Source organism: Pleurodeles waltl, chromosome 11 (assembly GCF_031143425.1).
Source record: "Pleurodeles waltl isolate 20211129_DDA chromosome 11, aPleWal1.hap1.20221129, whole genome shotgun sequence".
NCBI lineage: Eukaryota > Metazoa > Chordata > Amphibia > Caudata > Salamandridae > Pleurodeles > Pleurodeles waltl.
Window position 1 is genome coordinate 714,868,619 of NC_090450.1, and position 18,322 is coordinate 714,886,940.

Consider the following 18,322-nt stretch of genomic DNA (forward strand, 5'->3'; position numbering starts at 1 on the left):
GATACCAGCCCACATCAGGATGCATTTTAAAAGCAGGAGACAGTAATAAGAAGACAAACATTCTGAGAAACCGTTTGCCTTTGGAAAAAAAAGGTTTTTTTTAAAAATGTATAAAATGTGTTGCATAATTTTACAGTTGCGCGTAGAGCTTGAGCACAGCAAATTCCAACATATCGAGCAACATGGCTGAAAAGTGGAAATACATTGGGAGACGGGTCAAGTCTAAACATGTTTAACTGCACTCCCTTATAATACATATGTATAGAATTCATTACACTTGGGCATTTTTACTGAAAACGAACATTATTTTCTCTGACGACTACTTGAAACACATTTACGACCCATATGGAAGGCACAGTTGAGTACACAGCAGGACACTGGCCACAGAGACACAGGCATCCTAAGCCCAGTTTCCACTTCAACTACACTTCATAGGTGCCCTTTTAGTTTGATCGTGTACGTGTGTGCCTGCCTCACGTTGCACATTACCCTGCAGTGATCAATACGCCAAGAGTATTAGTTTGATCATGATGTGCTGCTACCAGTGTTCTACATTTTGAAACAGTGAAGTGGGATATTTTGTGGTCAGTATATTTTTCACATTGACTTCTGCTGAAACCGAGGCAATTTTAGGTGGCTGTCCGTTAAAATAAAGCCATTTTTGGCTTCAAAAATTGTGAGTCTTCTGCCTGAATGGGCATGCATGGGTCGTACTTGCACTGTGGTAGGATCTACTGCCGTATCGGAGGCGGAGCTAACTTAGAAGGGATGGCGGCTAACCGCCCTGTAAGTTGGCAATCATAGGGGGCATGGCAGTGAATGGCAGGAAAAAGCCATCTCAAGGGAAAAGGATCGAGTAGTCACCTAATGACCATCACGGCATGCAGGCTATGCACCAGTCACAAGGGGGGGGGGGGGGGGGGGTTCGTATGCGACACAGCAAAGCTAAAGGGCCCAGGCAAAGCATTTCCAGGGTCTTGATGGTAAAACAAAGCAGCACTGGGCACTTTCCTGGACAAGGGTACCTGGGATGCCTCACAGCAGAGACACGCACATATGGCTCAGAATGGGTCTTTGGGATGCTGCTTGGCAGGGGCGGGATTTGCAAGGTTTTAACAACATATATCGTCATAATAAAGGTAAAAGGAGACAATCGCTCCGGGAGAGATCCTTGGGATGCCTTACAGTAGAGACAAACAATTACCTGAACAGGGTCCTTGGGATGCCTCAAGGCAGAGACACCTGAATTCAAACGAATGGCAAGGAGTGGTCAGTGTGGGGCGGTCATGGCACCTGCAGCCCAGGCACGGCCTCATGGGCCCAAGCGCCACACATCGGGTAGTAGGGGAAGCCTCAATCGCAAACTGCTGTACTGAGTAGCAGCAGAACAAGAACTGTCATGGCAAGAAAACGATTTATGACTTTTCGAATGAGACATGACGTATTGAACTGATTTGAATGTTACTATGCAATAAAGTTGAATAGTTACACATAATATTAGAAGTTAATGGGTTTATTACCATGCAAGATAATCATGCTGGATATGCTAGTGACCGTATATATTGTGATGAACTATCTACCAGCTTCTGATGTTAATAAACTGCAGCCATTCTACCACCACAACCAATCTGGTCTCTATGTATCTTTTGGTGATGAGTGATGCAATGGCAGGAGGGCCTCCGACGATTGCCTGCGCAGCTGGGGGTAAGGGGGGTCTTTACAGCCTAACAATGAGCATTTGAACAGATGCTTTCCTACATGCCATCTTTTGTACTAAAGCTGCTAGGTCAGTCAGCTAGGGTACATCTTCACTACTCATGGCAGTTTGTAATTCTGCCTGTGGTCATTATTTCTCAGAGAGTGGCAGTGAGGGTTGTTGATGCAGGACTCGTTGGGCAGGTTCCTCAAGAAAGCATTTCTGTAGAAAATGTGCCACGGGGAGATAAATTGTTGTACCCAGGATCCAGCATTTTCCAACAAAAAGATACCATGATTAGAACTCTACTCATCCTTTACTCATTAAACAAAACATACTTCTCATTACATTGTCATAAACCAGGATGCTCACTACAAAGAATCCACTGTTGGACAGGGCAGCCTTTGTGTTTTGTTATTCATTCAGATGGAAGGCAATAGCTTCTTGAAGCAGAATAATGTACACATTGAAATCCAGTGGCATTGTTTGATTAATATGGAGGCAAAATTGGGTACTTTGCCACAAAGTTCAGGATGTGTAACTGGATTGGTCAGGATCAATTGTTCCTGCTGGTGAGCAGGGTAGTCAATGGGCTCAGGCGATTGTAGCTGCTTTTGTTTGCTGGTGTAGTGTATTTGCACACTTTGTACATAACTACATGAAGTGTGGCCTTGAAGGCAACTAAATAGGATGAGTTAACCGGAGCCTCAGTCTCCAGTGCTGGTAACAGTAAGAGGGTGGTTATCGGTTGTGGTGACCAGTAATGACGCAGTCTTGTCCCACACGAGGTTCTGAGTGATACCTGGCAACATGAGACTATTTTGTATCTAACAAGAGCTAAAAGTAGGTATAAAGATCAGATACATTTATGTCCAAAACGGCAGGTTTTGGTCAAACTTATTTGATGCAAAGGAATACAAAGGAAAGGTGCAATCATTGACGGATTTGCACCCACTCTAGACAACAGCGCTCCCTGAATTTAGAGTAAAACTGATCCTTCCAACAGCAGTTTACATTTAGAGAAACCAACATTATGCACATTTTATGTCAAGACCGGAGGCTCTATTATGCATTCTTTTCTTACTTTATTTTCAACAGCAGCAGTCAAGAACTACAGCCCCCAAAAGGACTAGCAACAGGCTAGCCAATGGGAGCAAAACAGAGTCAAACGTTGGACCGATAAGGGAACCCCACAAACCATAGAGTCTAACCTTGACTGCAAGCAGCCCTCTTTTCTTCCTGCTCACAGTCAAGATAAGTACTCTTTCATGGTTTTACCTTCAATTGTGCTTGTAATACTTGTGTTTTATTTTTTATTTATTTATTTTTATTGTTTATATACTTATGGTTATTTATTGCCTTGTGGTTCTTCATTACTACTGTTCTCACTGTTTCACATATTAATTCTTGCCCCCCCTCCCTTCCCCTCATCTACCTTGTGCTCGCACTGTGCGCGTTTCAACCGCTGCGCGTTCTATCGTTGCGTTCCGCTGGTTCCTGTCAGTGCGCTGTGTTCATTCGCGCTACTGACCTCGGAGACAGCTTTTACTGACTTCGTGGGACTGCCGGCGACGTTCGTCCCTCTCAGGCGGCTTGGCTTACCGCGCTGCTCTCTGCGGTCCGTGTCTAAGTGCTGGGGGCGCGGCTCCTTCTGATAGCTGGCTTCCTCGTACTTCCCCGCCCTCAGGGAGTGGTTTCCTTCACCGGAGAGCTTGCTGTTTAACCAGTTAACCCCCTCCTGCCCAGGCATTTATATTTGCTTAAATTTTAATCGTTTATTCAGATATTTCAGTTTTTTCTTCGTTTATTGGCCTAAATCTTGTTTCTTAATTTTTGTTTATAGATCCTGACAGTTCCCCAGTTATGCCTGAAATCAATGAGGATGAGGAAGTTTTTAAACAGGATTTAAACATGTTTATTCAGTCATCTTTGAAACATGCTTTACAAGCATCTATGGATAAAATGTCTAAGAACATTGAAAATACTGTAAAGTCCATGGTGTCCAATTCCCTGGCCCATTCTGCGTGGGAAGGCAGAAAACGCAAACAGGCTACGGCTAAACCTGTTAAAGGCGCGCAATTGGACAGTGAGCTTGCCTCACAACAGACTGAGGACTTGATTCCTCCCAGGCCTCCTGTGAAGGAGGGGACTATCACAAAAAAACATTTGTGTTCTCATTTAAAATGTAAATTTAAATCGAAGCATATTGACACGCCAAAAAAGATTGTTTTCTCAAAAATTTTGGACACCAATGATGAGGACACAGACGATTTGTCGCATTCTGACAATCCTCATGACTTATTTCCTCCATCCTCGCCTCCTCCCAAACTCTCTCTGAGTGTTTCCTCTCCCAGCATTGTCGATTCAGAGGGTGTCCCGATGTTTAATCCTTTCCTGATTCACCACCCTAACTCTACCGAGTGGCTTCCATTGGATCACGTAGGTGATTACATTGCATCCCGCCTGCGTCTTCCTCTGGACAAGCAAACACGTGCAAAACTGAGATCAGAATGCCCTAGGCCTTCACTGGAATCTAACATTATCGCCACTCCTGCTGTTGACCAATCTCTCATAACTTTTTTCACAAAATTTGGCAAGGATCCCCGCAAAGGGGTTGACAAGGCCTGGACGACTCGCCAGGACAAACTCCTGGATGTAGTGGGACCTCTCGCTCGAATTTTTGATTTAGCTGAATCAGCCAGACTGGAGGATTCCCCGATTGATCCTTCGGATCTTTCTCTTTGGACTCAAAGAGCCTTCTGCCTCTTAGGAAACGCCAATTCAGCAATCATCCATGAGAGAAGGAAGGGTCTCCTGTTAAAGATGGAGCCTAAGCTAGCTAACCTTGCCACTTTGGATCCTGGCATCCAGGCCGACGACAAACTATTCGGTGACTCTTTATTAAAGACCTCAGCCGTTTTGTCTCCACTTTTTCCTTTTTGGATAAGGCCCAACAATCATTAAAAAAGGCCTTTAACCAACGGGTTTTTGCACAGGCCGGTAGAGGCAGGAGCTGCTTTACCGGCCGGGCATACCGAAACCAAGGCACAAGAGGCTCCTCCAACTCCTACGGTCAGGAGTTTAAACCACAGTTTTATCCGCAAAGGTCAAGAGGCTTCCGCAACCGTGGACACCGTCACGCCAGATCCAGCAATTCTCAAGGTAAGCCAATTTTCTGGCCTTCCTGTGGGAGGCCGGTTACATTATTTCCTTCCAAAATGGTGGTCAATTTCATTGGACCCTTGGGTTCTAAGCACCGTCCAGGGTTACTACATCTAGCTTCTTTCTCCTCCTTTCCAGTCCCATCTCCCCCCCCCCCACCCCCCAAGATTCCCTTTGTCAATGTCCTCTCTCATTTCTTCAGAAATTCAATCGCTCTTAAACAAAAATGCGATACAACCTTGCATCCCTGAATTTTCCTTTTTCATCAGTTCCCTTTTCCTCGTCCACAAAAAGAACAAAAAACTAAGGGCGGTAATCAATCTCAAATCATTCAATCAATTTGTGGTCTACCGGCATTTCAAGATGGAAACTATCATCCATCTCAGAGATATTCTTCTTCAATTCGATTGGCTGGTCAAATTGGATCTTCAGGACACTTATCTCACCATTCCTATTCATCCTGCTCACAGGAAATTCTTACAGTTCCAATGGAAGTCAAAAACGTATCAGTTTTCCTCCCTTCCTTTTGGCCTTTCATAGGCACCCTGGTGCTTCACGAAACTGTTGAAACCTGTCGTAGCCTATCTCAGGTCTCTGGGTATCAGACTTATAATTTACCTCAACGACATTCTTATCATGCATCAGAACGTATTGTCTCTTCTTTCTCATCTCCATATAACAACTTCGCTTCTCACAGAGCTCGGTTTCCTTATAAATCACGAAAAATCTATGGTCATTCCTTCCCAACAAATAGAGTTTCTAGGATTTCAAATAGACTCTGTCTCGGCCACTCTTCTCCTCCCTTCTGCCAAGGTCGCCTCAATCAAAAGATAACTAACTCTTACGCTTCAAAAATATCAAATTTCTCTCAGGTCCCTCGCGAGGGTTGTGGGTATTTTCTCCTCTTCAATCCAGGCCTTTTTCCCAGGACTGTTCCATTATCGCGCTCCATAACGACTGAAAATCCTTCATCTTCGCAGAGGTTTGGCCTTTTCCGACCTCTTGTCTCTAGACGAGGAATCTCGGATGGAGATTCAGTGGTGGATATCCCATTTAGATGCTTGGAATGGCAGATCCATCTTCCCCTCTGTGCCCGAACTTGTGTTAGAATCAGATGCAAGTCGCACAGGCTGGGACACCCGTTGTGGTTCGATATCGACTGGCGGGATATGGTCCACAGAGGAGTCAAAATTGCATATAAATTGTTTAGAGCTTCTTGCAGGCTCCTTTGCGATCAAAAGTTTTACAAAAAACAGAGCCCAATGCTCAATCCTTCTCCGTATGGACAACATATCCGCGGTACGATACATCAACCATCTTGAAGGCACCAGATCCAGACCCCTCGCCCTCCTGGCCAAGAGTCTTTGGGAGTTCTGTCTGTCCCACAAATTTTCCCTTCTAGCCGAATACCTCCCAGGCTCCTTGAACTCCACTGCAGATTGGCATTCCCGCCATCTCACAGACTCCAGCGATTGGAAGTTGCACCAGTCAGTTTTCCAACAACTCGTGAAGAAATGGGGTCCTTTTTGTATAGATCTCTTTGCGTCACGGCTCAATTCTCAACTTCCACTCTTCTTCAGCTGGCGCCCCGATCCTCTGGCCATCGCTGCGGACGCTTTTCTCCAGGACTGGTCCTGGTTGCTCAACTACGCCTTTCCTCCTTTCATCTTAATCAACAGAGTACTGGTCCAGGTCAGGCGTCAGAAAGCATCTCTGGTCCTTGTAGTTCCCTTTTGGCAGTCCCAGGTCTGGTTTCCTCCCCTTTTCGAGCTATCGATAGACTTCCCCATTCTGCTTCCAGTATTTCCGTCTCTCCTAGTCCCTTCCGGATTTCCCCACAACCTAATTCTCAACGACTCATTAACCCTTTCAGCTTGGAAGATCTCTGGTTCCCCCAAAAGGTCTTTCCAATTTCGACAGAGGCTTCGGAATTCATTAGTAACGCCTGGGCACCCGGTACAAGGCGAGCTTACAGATCAGCCTGGTCTCTTTGGTCAAGCTGGTGTGTGGGAAAATGTGCCAATCCCTTTTCAGAGGATCTGAATTTAATTATTAATTTCTTAGCCGCTCAAGCTGGTGCAGGTAAGTCATATCTAACTATAAACCTTTATAGATCTGCTATCTCTATGCACCATTGTAATATCGATGGAAGGCCGATCGGGGAACATCCTCTAATCTGCCGACTTTTAAAGGGTGTGAAATTGTCGAAACCTTCATCCGCCAAGTATTCCCATATTTGGGATGTTTCTTTAGTCTTGAACTTTTTTCTTAATTGGCCAGACAATTCAGGTCTTTCTCTAAAAATGCTTTCTGCCAAACTAACTGTTGTTGTGCGAGTCTCCGATGTTAAATCTCTAGACGTTTCTGCCCATCAGTTCTTACCTACGGGTGTTCTATTTTATATTTCCAAACATACCAAAACCAACCTATCCTTTCTTTCCAGACAAACCAAAACTCTGTGTGGGCCTTTGTTTAAAGGAATATGAAAAAAGAACCTATAACCTGAGAACGTCCTCTGCTAACCAACTTTTGATTTCATTTAGTAAGCCCCATAAACCTGTTTCTTCAGCCACTTTGGCCCGCTGGGTTAAATGGGTCATGTCCCTAGCGGGTATAGATATTTCCACTTTTGGAGCCCATTCTTCTAGGGGAGCAATGGCATCTAAGGCATTCTCCCTGGGTTCCACTTTGGAGGACATTCTTAGGTCGGCTGATTGGTCTAATGACAATGTTTTTAAGACCTTTTATTGCAAACCTGTTAGAACTGCAACTTCTTTGGTCATTGACAAGCTTTAAACTTGCATAATAGAGCCTCCGGTCTTGACATAAAATGTAGATTTTCCTAGTAATTTATGATGGAAAGTCTTAATTTTATTAAAGACACGGAGGCAAGTATTATCCCACCGCTGTTTCTACTAACACGTATTTTTTTCTTTTCCCCTCCCAGCGACTCCAGCATTACCTCCGGCTTCGGGATAGTGCCAGTTCCTCCATTTCCACTATTGTCAAAGGAAAACCTCCGGATTCAACTCGCCACAATCTTCAGGACCTCCGTCCTTCACCAACGGTTTCCTGGCTTTTTGCCCACGTTCAGGACTTCTGCTCCACTTCCCTCGCTCTACCAATTGTTGGACTAATTTACCCATTGTTTTATGACCTGTTTGATCTGCTCGCTCAAGAAAAGAGGGCTGCTTGCAGTCAAGGGTAGACTCTATGGTTTGTGGGGTTCCCTTATCGGTCCAACGTTTGACTCTGTTTTGCTCCCATTGGCTAGCCTGTTGCTAGTCCTTTTGGGAGCTGTAGTTCTTGGCTGCTGCTGTTGAAAATAAAGTAAGAAAAGAATGCATAATATTCACCTCCGTGTCCCTTGTTGTTTTTTCATAGTTGATAAAGATGATCCGTTTTTGGAGTTAGTTGGTGTAATCAAGTTTAGACAGAACAAAAAAGATAGTACCTTGAACCTTGTGTGGAAACCTTTGGTGAGAGAAGATGCATCACAGAGTCTTCATAGTAATGAAGCTTAATCTTGCTAGCTTGTCCACTTAGGCATTCATTGATAAATTGGAGTCAATGGTGATGCCAAAGTTTCTTTCTTCCTTAGATACTTACAGAGTTGGTCCCAGATCATCAGACCAGGCGGTGAGTTGGGTCATAATTCTTTGAGTCGCCACATGTGAGTATTTCACTTTTAAAAACGTTCAATTTGAGGTGGCTCCACGTCGTTCACTGTTCAAAGGCTCTGCAGCTACTAAAAATGTTTTTGTTTCAAATGTCTTTGGGGCTTTCCAGTTTAAGAAGTATTCATGTGTCATCTGCATTGTTATAGCATATGAGCTGAAATAAATTGATCATTGTCATTGTCTATAATGTATATGTTGAAAACAGAGTTAAGATAGAGCCTTGAGGGACTCTTGGTTTTGTGGAGTACGGTTTGGATGAGAAAGTGGAAACGTGCATGACATTTGTCCTGTTTTGAAAGTAGGATGTGATCTAGTCAAGAGCGATCCCCTCTATGCTGGCTCCATATAGCCTTTGGATTAGAATTACATGGTCAACTGTGTTGAAGGCAGCTGAAAGGTCCAAGAGGAGTGGGGCAGCAACCCTGTTCCAGTCTGCTGTGTTTTTAGGGTCGTCCAAGATGGCGACAATGGCAGATTCCGTGCCTCCTTTTGGACGGAATCCTGTTTGGAAGTCGAAAGTATGGAGTTCTCTTCAATAAATTGTGACATCTGGGCGAGTGCTGCTCTTTCTATCAGTGTGCCCAGGAGAGGTCTACTTGTAACTGGTCTGTAGTTGTATGGGTCAAGGGGATCCAGTTTTTTTTTCTTTAATAATGGGTGTAAGTATTCCTTTTTAAGTCTTCTGGAAAAATCCCCATAGTTAAAGAATTATTGATGATTTTTCATCAATGGTGAGGCAGCAGATGTAGTTAAAAGAATTTTCCTGACCTTTTGTTTCTGACAAGGGTCAGAAGGGCAGCCAGCTGGCCTACTTACTTTGTTCAGATCTGTAAATTCACTTTGTGATAGTTTGAAGGAATGCAGAGGTTGGGTTATCCTACTCTTGGAGGGAATTCTTAGAAATGTTGTTGGCACTGTTGGTTTCCGTTTGTTTTAAATAGGAGTCCAACATTTGGTTGTGTAGTGATTTGCCAGTTAGTTAGTAAGTTCTTGAATTATGAGAAGAGTTCATTCTGTGCACTTAGGTTACGACATCCAGTGAGAAATGTGATAAAACTCTTTATTTGCACATTTAGGGGCATATTTACAAGCCCCTTGCACTGCCCTAGCATCATTTGTTTGACACTAAGGTGGCGTTAAGGAGGCATTTCTGTTGCACTATATTTACAAATGCCACTTTGTAACTCCTTGCACCACATTATGCCTACGCCAGGCATAATGTTTGCAAAGGGAGCGTTCTGGCCTGGGAGACCTGAAAAAATGGCACAGTGAAACCTACAAGATTTCACTGCCCCATTTTTTTTCATCATTTTTAATGCCCGCTCAGAGCAGGCGTTAAATGACACACCCATTGTACTCATTAGGCCTCCCTGTACTTTACTGCACTAGTGTCAATTTTTGATACTTGTGTTGCAAGGCGCCACAATAGCATCAAAAAGTTTGACGCTATTGTGCTAACAACCACCATGGTGCACCGTATCATAAATACAGCGCAACCATGGTGTTGTTAGGTTCCGGTAGATGGAGGAGCCACAAGAAAAGTGGCGCTTCATTTATGATGCACCACTTTCTTGTAAATATGCCCCTAAGCATTTTTAATTCTGTCTGAATAGTACCATTTATTTTTAGCTTTTTTGATTGCTGACTTGTAGATTCTGTTAAGTTAGTGTAGGTGAAGCTTGTCTTGATTATTATTTGTTTTGAAGCAGGTGTCTTGCAGTTTTGTAATTTGTTGCTTTATCTTTTTTGGTTTTGCATTCCTCCAAGGTGCTTGATTTCTTTTGTCCAGTTCTGTTGTTCTTAATGGTATTAGAATATCAAATGCTTCCTGGAGCCATTGACAATTTTTAAACTGAATTTATTGTGTCTAGGTCTTTGTTGAAAGTTAGTTGTACTTGTGGTGGTCTTAGGAGTGTTATTTTGCGGTGTTTTGAGTTGGAAAGCTACCAGATGGTGGTCCCACCATGTGACCGGAGTAATTCTTTGAGTAGTTCTGGATTTGCACAAATAACATCTAGGACAGTGGTTCCCATCCTGTGGTCCTGGGACCCCTGGGGCTCAGCGAAGCCTCCTCAGGGGGTCCATGACTGCTTAGAAAATTTAATAATATTAACAGATTGGGTCCCCAGCTTTTAGTAATGACTCATTGGGGGTCCCTGGGTTTCAATAGTAAATCCATGGGGGTCCCCGGGCCCCAGTACTGATAAAGCGGGCGTCCACAGAAGTCAAAAGGTTGGGAACCACTGATCTAGGATGTGTCCAGCAATGTGTGTAGGTTCTGAATGATCTGTTGTAGGTTCATTGTGTCTAGGTCAGTGTTGATATTTCTAGAATGGGGCATATTGGGTTTGTCATATCATATGGTCTGGTCACCAAGGATGCATAGGTTGGTGTGCAGTGCCATAAGGTTTGCAACTGTGTCTGGAAATGTGTCTGGAAATGTTGGATTGCTAGGTGGTTGTCCGTACAGAAGGTAGAAGTTACAGGAAGAAACTGGGGTAGAGTTGCATTTGGGCATGAGGACCTCACAACCTGAAAATGTTGTCAGCTTTGGTGACATTTATTTCTTCCTTGACTATTAACAGCTAGTCCACCTCCCCTTTTGCCTATGCAATTTTGCGTGACAGTTTGATAGCCTGGCGGAACAGCTTCATGCAACATTGGAGCCATGTTGTCTCCCAACCATGATTCCGTTATGAAGAGTAAGTCAGGTTGTGTGTCACTGAATAAGTCAAGGTCAGTTATATGTCTTTGTCATGTGCAATATTTCTATTGTCAAACACAAGGAAGTAAGTGTTTTGCTGTGCTCATAGTACACAGACTACAAACACCAGTAGCATAGAAGGCTGCAGCAGACCGCTAGTGCAAGTAGGAAACTTAAAACCCCTCAGCCTTGGCTGGGTATTAAAAGAAATCTTGAAACGCAGGGTGGGGAGTTGTTCCTTGTAGTCACACTCTATGGACAAGCAGATAAGTGTTTTGTCTGGCCCTCACTGTATATGTTGTGCACCATATACACCACAGTTTGATGTTTCATTCAATTTGTTCTCCCTTCTAGGCCTCCCTCAGACACTTCAATCAGGTAGGCCCTGTGTGCACTTTAATGCATATGCTCACGACCTATCATATTCAGTTAGCCCCATATACATTAGGGATCCTAGACCCTGACTAATGCCCCAGACTGTTTTCGGCTATAGAAGAGGGCAGATACATGTTGGTCATAGATTTCTGTAAGACACCTTGAACCATTATATTCATGTCCGTCACATACTGCCTTAAATCTTACCAACAAATACCTTCATTAAAGTATTATAGCTTATAGGTGATTTGTGAGGTAATTTCAGTATCTATTTTTCCTTCAACTGAATCCCCGTTTTATCCAGAAAGATAGAATTTCAGCACTCCCTCAGAGTTCATTTAACAATGAGGTCGAGTCCGCCCAGGTGGTATCATCTTAGTTGGGTGGGGCTAGGTGGTCAAATGATGAAGCATGACACTATAATGTGTGTAAGACCACCTAGTCCGTAAAGGGAACTCGCCCCTCAACACTCAAATGTCAATACCGTTTTCCATGTTTACGAAGTAGACCGCCTAACCGGCGACCTACTAACCTCTGACTAAGTGTCCTTAGTATCCCCCACACTCGTTGTGTTATAGTGTCATGGGAATGGGAGATTGTGTGGGGTCGATATACTCCCAGCAATCTCTTTTTGTGTAGCAGCACCTTTAGCGATCTCTGTAAGTCCCTGGTAAGTGATACCCCTGGTACCTAGGGGATGGGGTAAATAAAGAGGGAACCCAGAGGGCTGCACACAGGTTGTGCCACCCCCAGAAACCCTGTCATCGAGTGCACACTGCAGTGCCATTGCAGGCTGCGTGTCTTGGTGCAGAACTAAAATGAAAACATGACATGGCACACAGCCTGTGTGCCATGTCCCCTAACCACTGCGTGCAATATATGTAAATCACTCCTCTAGCAGGCCTTACATACTTAAGGCAGGGTGCATTATATTACATGTGAGGGCGTATCTGCATGAGCAGATATGCCCCTGCTATGTCTTTGTCAATTCTCAAATATAGTAAGTGTCCAGGGAAGCCATTTTAAATGCATGCAATGGGCACTTGTTATTACGAGTTCCCCAGCTACATGATCTCTTCTCTGAATCCTGGGATGTCTGGTATAAAACATCTCAGAATAATAACCCCTCACTGACCCCAGTGCATGTTAATTAAAAAATGCACACACAGGGCACCTTAGGGTTGCCCCCTGAAAACCTACCAACTCCGAGTGTGGGCACCGACTGGTCAAAACCAGTGCAGCCACCTCAGAGTTCTGGCCCCTGAGGTGAAAGCCAGTGCTCTTGAGGGCTCAGAACAAAGGCCTACTCTGAGCAGAGATGTGACCTCCTCTCCCAGGGAGGATGGACATGCCATGGCGGGAAGCTTCAAAGGCCTTGCCGCCTTTGAAATGTGAACCAGGCCTCTCCAAATATACATCAGGCCGGCCCCCATGTCCTCATCCCATTTTCGGCGTCCGGACTGGCAGTAAAAATAGTTAAATTAGGAGGAGTGCCCACTTCATGCCAGTCCCACCGCTAATGTGGACCATTGAAGTGGACACTACTTTGTAAAATTCCTCCATCTTGTGTGGAAGGAATTGGGTCAACAGGGTTAGGGCTATGCCCACTTCGCAAAGGAAGTGTGCATAGGAATTGGGTAGTCACCCTAAAGGTGAGTAGCCCATTGGCTACCACCTGACACTCCCTTTAACACCCCTAAGTTCAGTGGCACCCCTGAACCCTAGAATCAGATTTCCATTGATCTAAGAAGAGACGGACAACACAAAGGTCGCCCCAGCAGAGAAGACTGAAGACACCAACTGACTTGGCCCCAGCCTTACCGGCCTGTCCGCAGACTTTCAAGAATCTGATCTGCACCCAGAAGACGACTGTCCTGCAGCGCAGTGACCTCCAAAGCCTTGGGAGGACAGCCTGCTTTGATAAAGAACAAGAACTCCAGCAAACCTGTCCAAAAGAAGCCATCTCCGAAGAAGAAGAAGTCTGCCTGAGGAACAGCGAAACCATCACCTGGAATCATCTTTGTACCTGACGCCCTGGATCATGTCCAGGTTGGCCACCAGTCCAGTGAAGACTCCCCTGCACTTCTAACCAAGAGTACACCATGGGCTGACCTCTGCCGACCTCTACAGCGACGCCTGCAGCCTAAATCTGAGGACTCCCCCCTGGCCGCAACCTGCCAGGTAAGCTGTTTTCTAATGCCAAAAGACACCCCTGCATCAAGAGCCCCTGGGTCTGGGGGAGCTGGACTGTCAGTGTCCACACAACCCCTGGCATTTCTACTTACCTGGGCAGCTGTGGGTTGACCTCATCCTGCCTTATGGCCAAAGCCTGCAGCCTTTTTCTGAAAATGATCTCCTCCATTGAGGCATAGGGCGCCTGATGCTGTGTTTGTACTCTGCACCCTGCCGCCGCTGTGCTGCTGAGTGTGTAAGTTTGGTACTGCCTTGTGGCTCCCCTTGTACTTACCTCAACTCCAGGAGATCGAGCAATGACCCCCCTGTACTCACCTGGTACCAGCCCTTTAGCGGATACCCCTTGTCTCTACTGAATAGCATTGGGTGCCCAACTCTGTTTTGCCACTCTTATGCCTCTCCCCTCGTGCTTGCCTCAACCTCTGACAGCCTGTGTACTTACCGGGGAGCAGTGTGTCTTCATCTCCTTCCCCCCAGTCTCTATTAATTAACATTGGGCACCGACTTTGACCTGTGCACCCAGCCACCCGTGCTGCTGTGGGTTTACTCTTGGTACTAACCTGAACCTTGCCCGATGTCTGTCTAAAACCCTGAAGACTGAGGTTGTTAGTTGTGTACTTGTGAAACTTCATTCTTGTTTTCCTCCCATAGGTTACCATTGAAGACTCTGAAAATTTGACTGTGTCGATTTTTGAAATGACAAAGTATCTTTAATACAAAAACTGCTTACCTTATAACAAAGTTCTTTTATTCAAAGCATATATAAACGCAACTGTTATTTTTCTAAATCGGTCTTGGATTTATTCTTTCAGTATGTCTCTCATTTATTGCTTCTGTCAGTACAACAAATGCTTAACACAATTCCTTAATAAGTCTAAATGCTCGCCCACATTACCACAAAAAAAGATATACCTATTTATTTCTGTCTTTACAAGCCTTTGGAGATCCACTGGACTGTGCACAGTGTACTTCATTGTAGTGCCCTATAGAGAGCCAGCTTCCTACACAGTGTAACAAACTTCAGTGCAATCTTATCAAGACCATTTGCCTATAAACAGCTTACAAAGCGGGAAGGTGTTTGCTAGGAGTGAGGAAAACAAAAGTATCACCAGAAAGATCATTACTGATGGTAAGTAAAGTTTTCTTCTTATGGCGAACTCTAGGCACAGATTCCTCATCTTTTGAATACAGGGCCCAAAAGTACTCCTTTGTCCCAGGTGATGGGTCTAAAGGAGTAGTCGGATGAGGAAATCCTGCGGCACAGAATGAGTGAAATGCCCATCACTTTTCATTTCCCAGTCCAAGCAACAATACTTTGCAAAAAAAAGTGTGAAGAGAAGCTTAAGTTGTTGCACAACAAAATTCGGCCATGGGAACACACCTGGCCACTTCTGAAGTTGAAGACTTTTCTCTGGATGAACGAACACAGATTCACACAAGTGGTTTCTTCTTGGCAATATCATAAGACTCCTAACACATTTTAATGCACTGGAGGATCTAGTGTGATAAGGTCATCTTTGGAACCGCCTTGTCTTTTTTACTGACCTTGTACCCAACAAAGAGCTGGCTGTCAGACCTAATCTCCTTTGTCCAATCAGTATAATAAAAGACCAGTCTATAAGGATGTTGCCAATGTAGTTTTGCCTTTTCCTAGTTTGATGTGGTGAAGGGAAAAAGAGGGGGTGGCCTAGATGAAAAGAATTAACCTTTTCAGTTCTCCAGATCAGTTTGATGCTTCTGCTTCATTCTAGGTCAGCTGTGCTGCAGATCCGGATTGCTGCCGGTCAGGTTCACTCAGCACAGGTTTCGTTTTGCCTAGACAGTTTAGTCCTCATCGTCAGGCTGTGCTTTTCCATATTCCTGACAACGCTGTTGCTCTTTTTCAAATCAAGGCAGAGCAGAAGGGCCTTCTCCACCGTATGTAATCTTCACAGTCACTGGGTGGAACAGGAAGTCCGGGTGCAATGCCTTCTCCCATCAAGCACTGCAGAGCTTCATGAGGTACTCGAGATTAGCATAAATCTTTGGAACTTTAAGACCAATTTTTAAGCATAGTGGAGGGCACTGATGGAAAGACAGACCTGATAAATGGGCGTCTGTTTTGAACCTCGTAGTCCCAGCCAAAGTGTGAAGTCAAGTTGTTGCCGGGGGTTAGATCCTAGATGGGGAAAAAACAGGTTGCCAACTGGTTTCAGAAGGGTTATTTCAGAGCAGATGGCCTGGCTTCTGGAGTGGCTGCATTCATGTTTGTGAAGCAGGACACACGCAGCTTGAAGGGGACCACGCACAGCACGCAAACTACTACTATCATGTACAGATAAAAGCAGCGATTCCCCGCTTTGTGTAGAAGTGAAAGACCTAATTTATAGGGGACTTAAAAGATGCCCCTCAAAGAGATGGGTAGTCTCGATCCCTTGGGTGCTGGTTAAAAATGCCCCAGCGCTGTAAATCAACGGACACAGCCAGGGCCGGCTTTGGGACTGGTGGCGCCCTGTGCAACAGTTTATTGTAGCGCCCCCCACCCCATGACCTTCTCCTCGGTTTCACTCACTACCACCTGGCGAATGTGACCCTCCTCTCTCCATCTCTTCCCTTTCACATACATTCATGTGTTTTAAAGCTCTTGTAAAGGCTGGCTTTACTAATCCACTCAGCTAGCCACTTAAAATATAGGGGCATACTTAAGAGCCCCTAGCGCCATTCTAACACCACATTAGCGTCATTTTTTTAATGCTAATGTGGCGTTAGAAGGCCAAAAACGCCATGCCTTATTTACAAAGTGGCACATGCGTTGTGCCACTTTGTATCTCTTTGCGCTACATTATGCCTGCACTAGGTATAATGTATGCAAAGGTGGCATTCCCCTGTTAGGGAGGGCCAAATAAATAGCGCAAAGAAATCTGACAGGAGACCTCTATTGGTTACAATGGGCCTCTGGGTGCTTTGCAGGATTAGCATCAACAATTTTTATGCTAATCCTGCAAAGCACCAGACGAGCGTCAAAAATTCTGACATTAGTCCCCTAACTACACCCATGTTGCGCCGTACTTTAAATACAGCGTACACATGGTGGTGTTAGGGGAGAGCTAACAGGCGCATGAAAAGTGGCGCAGCACTGTGTGCAGCGCCACTTTTTTCAAATAGGCCCCTGGTGCCATTCTAATGCCACATTACTGTAATTTTTTTTTTAAAGATAATGTTGCTTTAGAAGGCCAAAAACTCTAGGTCATATTTACAAAGTGGTGCAATGCATGCATTATGCCACTTTGGAACCCTTTGCGCTACATGTTGCCTGCGCAGGGCTTAATGTATGCAAAGAGGCCATCCCCCCCGTTAAGGGGGCAAAAAATGGAGCAAAGAAATCTGACAGATTTCTTTGCGTCATTTTTATCTGGCACTTTTAACGCCTGCTCAGAGCAGGCGTTAAAAGGAGACTTCTGTTGGTTACAATGGGCCTCTGGGTGCTTAGCAGGATTAGCATCAACATATTTTACGCTAATCCTGCAAAGCGCCAGACTAGCGTAAAATATTCTGTCACTTTCCCCCTAACTGCCCCCATGTTGCACCGTATTTTAAATACAGCGCACACATGGTGGCGTTAGGGGAGAGCTAAGGGGCGCATGAAAAGTGGTGCATCACTGTGTGCAGCGCCACTTTTTTCAAATATGCCCCTTAGGGGCATATTTAAGAGCCCCTAGTGCCATTCTAACGCCACATTACTGTAATGTTTTATTTTAAGCTAACGTGGTGTTAAAAGGCCAACAACTCTGTGCCATATTTACAAAGTGGTGCAATGCATGCATTGCGCCACTTTGTATCCCTTTGCGCTACATTATGGCTGTGCCAGGCATAATGTATTCAAAGGGGCCATCCCCCTGTTGGGTTGGGGGCAAGTGGAGCAAAAAAATCGGACAGATTTCCTTGCGTCATTTTTTTCTGGCACTTTTAACTCCTGCTCAGAGCAGGCATTAAAAGAAGGCTTCTTCTGGTTACAATGGGCATCTGTGTACTTTGCAGGATTAGCAAAAAAAATGTTGATGCTAATCCTGCAAAGTGCCGGACTAACATAAAAAATTCTAATGCTGGTCCCCAACTACTGCCATGGTGCGCCATATTTTAAATATGACAAGCACATGGTGGCGTTGAGGGGGTGCTAAGGGGCACAAGAAAAGTGGCATAGCCCTGTGTGCAGCGCCACTTTTTTCAAATATGCCCCTTAAGTCAGTGCTTAATTTGTAAATAAAAAGGTGCCGGTGCCCAAAGCCCTCCTCTTTAAACATGCGGCTGCTGCAATTAAATGTGTGAACACGGAATACAGAGGCAGCGTAATCCTGAAGCCATCTCGGGCCTCTTCAATCCATTTACAGGCGCTCCCTGCCCCTTCAGCTTACTCTTGCGGATTACTGCCTTTTCCCATTGTGACGCTTTTTTGTTTTTCTCTTCCTCCGTCTTTCCCATATGTGTCTTTTTCTCACAGTAAATGCTTGAGGCAGAAAAATAAGCACTGGCCCT

At 44.9% G+C, this 18,322-nt stretch overlaps 1 protein-coding gene across 10 annotated transcripts in view; it reads left to right on the plus strand.

Annotated features, from left to right (window-relative positions):
* POLM (DNA polymerase mu) overlaps positions 1–18,322 on the plus strand; it is a 269,353-nt gene that overhangs the window by 57,465 nt on the left and 193,566 nt on the right. For 4 of the 10 annotated variants that reach the window (XM_069214374.1, XM_069214384.1, XM_069214375.1 and 1 more), the window contains exon 2: positions 8,460–8,497. The exons of 3 other annotated variants lie outside the window; for them this stretch is intronic. The gene's annotated coding sequence lies outside the window, so the exon portion shown is untranslated. Of the gene's footprint in view, positions 1–8,459; positions 8,532–11,596; positions 11,621–18,322 lie in introns of those variants that run through there. 3 more of the 10 variants (XM_069214379.1, XM_069214380.1, XM_069214382.1) reach the window with 2 other exon arrangements.